Source organism: Phyllostomus hastatus, unplaced genomic scaffold (genome assembly GCF_019186645.2).
Source record: "Phyllostomus hastatus isolate PE091 unplaced genomic scaffold, TTU_PhHast_1.1 phas_scaffold_93, whole genome shotgun sequence".
Taxonomy (NCBI): Eukaryota; Metazoa; Chordata; class Mammalia; order Chiroptera; family Phyllostomidae; genus Phyllostomus; species Phyllostomus hastatus.
The window spans coordinates 29351579-29355535 of NW_025334042.1; the positions used below are offsets into that span (position 1 = coordinate 29351579).

Genomic DNA, 3957 nt, shown 5'->3' on the forward strand with positions numbered 1-3957 from the left:
CCCGCTTCAACCCACTCATGACTATTGTAAACACACGGTTCCTCACTGGGCAGCTGTTCACACTAACAATAAGCACATGAAAACAATCACACTGATCATGTCGGTCTGTGTTTTTGCAGACCCACTCTCTCCTCCATGGGGACAAGAGCTGGGATCACTGGATTCCTGTGGCATAATGAATGAGTCATGAATACATTATTTTTGCACAAATATATGAAACCTTGCTGGAGTGGTATTCTCATCTTTCATCAGCATTAATGATTGTTGAAAATATTAAGGAAACTGTCAGGAACAATATGTAATCTCCTATCAGACAATGTACATGTATTGACAGTAGTTTCCCCCTTTATTGGCTTTGTTTTCCATAGTTGCAGTTACCCAAGGTCAACCCCAGTCCAAAAACATTAAATTGAGGATTCTAGAAATAAACAATACCTAAGTTTTAAAGTGTGTGCCATTCTGAATAGCATGACGAAACCTCTTGATGTCCCTCCAGGGTGTGAATCATCATCCCTCAGTGAGTCCAGCATCTCCACCCTGCAGACACTCCCTGCCCATCAGTCACAGGGCAGCCATCTTGCAGATCAGAAAGGCTGTTGCAGTATCGCAGTGCTTGTGTTCAAGTAACCTTTATTTTACTTGATAATGGCCCCAAAGTGCAAGAGTAGAGATGCTTGTGATTCAGATATGCCAATGAGAAGCTGCAAAGGGCTTCCTTCAAGCAAAAAGGTGAAAGTTCTCAAACTAGTAAAGAAAGAAAAAAATCATAGCTGAGATTGTGGGGATAAAAGGTAAGGACTAATCTTCTATCCATGAAATTATGAAGAAGGAAAAGGAATTCGTGCTAGTTTTGCTGTCGCACCTCTAACTACAAAAGTTAGGCTATGGTGCATGGTAAGTGCTCAGTTAACATGGAGAAGCATTACATTTATGGGTGGAAGACATAACAGAAAATGTGCTCCCCCTGATGGCACTGTTGCAGCAGGAAGCATTGAGCCTGTGTGAAGACTTGGGCAAGGACTTCCATGAAATGAGCGACACCAAGCCATCTACTGCAACCACAGGGTGGTCACACAATTCAGGAATGGGTTTTGACTAAAAAATATAACAATCACTGGAGAGTCTGTGTCTGCTGGTGAATCAGCTGCTGCTGCATTTCCAGCAGAGTTGAAGGAGCTGATTAGGGCTTGGTACTGTAGCAGCCTCAGGCCCAGGGGGCCCTGCAGTGTACCCACGAGGACGGAAATGCTGCTGTATTTTGAGTATTTTTTTATTGTAGAATGATCTATTTTCCTCAGCTTGCAGAGCATAGACAATTTATTTCACAAAAATCTCAGTAAGAAAGTTTAACTATTTTGTACGTTGAATCATTAAAGTGATTATTTTACTGGCAAAGTCATTTTGAGGTACAAATTTAGAGCATTTGTTTGCTCATAGGGGATAGCTGCTCTTACTTGGAAACTGAGAAAACAAAAAAAAGAAAAACCCTTTAGAAAAAGTGTTTATATTTTTAGAAAATAGTAACTCTTCTGGTTGAAGAGTGTAATTAACGTCCACTACTTCCTCTATGCTTTTATCCATAAAATGCATACCTTTTAGCAATTACAAAAGGTGACTCTGTCTCAGAATGGTCTTATTTACCTGGAGATGAATTAAACATTACCTGATCATGCCTACCCACCCTGCTTTTCTTCATGCCTATAATTTTCTGTGAAACTTGTCTTAAAGACATATCATTATGGTCATGTACAGAAAGGATAACTAAAGGAAACTTATCTTTGAAATCTGTGCATGAAGCACATTTTCTGGTGCTCACTTCAGCAGCACATAAGCTAAAACTGGAACGATACAGAGAAGATTAGTATGACCCCTGTGCAAGGATGACACGCAAATTGGTGAAGCATTCCATATTAAAGTAAATAAATGAATGAATGAATAAATAAAATATTTTCTGAAATTAGCAATTGTCTGTGAAGTCATTTGATTTTGAAGGATATCAGGAACTCTACAAAACTACATAAAATTATTTGGGGAGTTAATACCAGAAGTATGTAAAGGAATACAAAAAAAGAAAACAAGAATACAAGAAATAGGAACAGCTAAGTCTTCTAGAAGAAGTTAAAAAAACTAGAGAAAAATTAAGAATATCGTAAATCCAAGATGCTGGAAGATCCCCCTTAGAGTAGAAAAATTAAGTGATACAAGTTTGCTTTTATTTCTTTATGCATCTGACCACATTACCTGATTCAACAGAAAATATCATTTATGTAGCAATATTGTATTTGCTGCTTACTGGTTTGGGGAATGAATCTACCAAGGATAAGAAACATAATTTAGTGACTGTCATAGACTTTATCAATATAATAACACTAGCACAACTCTAAAAACTAGAAGGGAGATGGGTGAAGGAGAAATTGGTATGTTGGGTAGATACACTAATGTCTCATGCTTCTGAACTGGCCATCAATAGATGCTGTCTAATGCTGTTGGTAAGTCTAAAAATGGCAAACAAAGGCAGATTAACCCTGAAATAATAAAGTTTAGCCTTTGGAAATATTCACTGACAAGGGGCTCCTGACAAGCACTGGGAAGAACCCTAGAAGTTTTGTACTTGTAAATATGCATTATTTTTCTTAAAGTCCCCCCCCCCCACCGCCACCCCCAAGATATGTACATTTTAAGCCTTGCATAACCTGGATCCATTCCTGGGCCACTGCCTTGGGACAGACTCGACCTGGAAGACCCTGAAGCTGCGCAGTTAATCCAACCTTGATGGTAACCAGCAAAACAACCAATGGTAGCAATGCTTGCCTTTCTTCGCTTCTGGGGACAGTCCTGGGAGAACTGGGAGGGGTAGGGGGAAAGGAAGACAGACAACTGGACTTCTCATTTCAGAGCCACCAGTGTCATTCTATATGTTAACCTGTAGATGTATTTTTTTAAAACAACAGTTAATTTACAATTTATTGATATTAATCAATATGAACTTTCCTCTTTCGTGTGTACTAAAGCTGTATATTGAAGGCAAAAGGTAGGGCTACAATGTATGTATATATTTTATACATTTTTTTGCAGACTGGTGACAATCTTTATTTTCTCCTCACACACACAAATTTCTATGGACTTATTCAAGTTTACTTACTCAAGTCCATAGAAATTTCACATATGAAAGCAACAGTGCATAATATAAAAGTAAATACAAAACATCTGGCGTTGTATTCTTGTCCTCAGGAAAAACAACCGCAGAAAGCATTAATGATGGTCTTTTCCTACCCAATACATAGTGTGATTGATAGAACTTTAACAAATATGAGCATTTTCAACCAATGAATGCATACATAAAAGGAATGTCACATCCATGTTTCTCTCTCTAAAATCAATAAATTTTAAAAAACATTAAAAAATATAGGAGTATTTTTTTCCTATTAAGAATTTTCTCATGAGTGAAATATTATTGTTTCCCAAGATACCTTAAAAAAGAAATTCATTATTTTCATCATAGAATCTCTGTAGCATCGTAACAACGGGATTTTGCGCTTGTAAGTAGCTAGTAATAGTGTTTGGGGCAGATATATTGAGCGCTTGCAACAGAGTTAAGAAAAACCGGTTTATGGAGGCATTGCACAGCCTCACGCACGAGGTCGCTGAAGTGATGGCCCGCTTCCCTCTGATAACGAGACTGTTTGCACGTGCCAGGAGGAAGTGCAGCTGCCGGCAGACTAGCTCCATGGTAACGTGCAGATCAGCACGTATGTCATTTCTCTGCACTTCTGCTCGGGCACTTACTCTCAGTAACAGGTTAGACAGCCAGGGGCAAAGGCTATGTTTCAACATGTTCAAGCTAGAAAACATTGTTGGGTCATTCAACTACTTAAACAAGAAAGGACAGCCATAGTGAATGAAGGGAAGGCTGAGGGAGGGTCATGTGCAGACTTCCTCTCTCTCAGCCTTGAACTG

At 38.8% G+C, this 3957-nt stretch overlaps 1 non-coding gene across 1 annotated transcript; it reads left to right on the top strand.

Annotated features, from left to right (window-relative positions):
- The first annotated feature begins 1808 nt into the window (after nucleotides 1–1808).
- Nucleotides 1809–1915, top strand: LOC123813183. The gene has a single exon (XR_006784677.1). It is a non-coding gene; the product is annotated as a U6 spliceosomal RNA (small nuclear RNA).
- Nucleotides 1916–3957: the final 2042 nt, after the last annotated feature.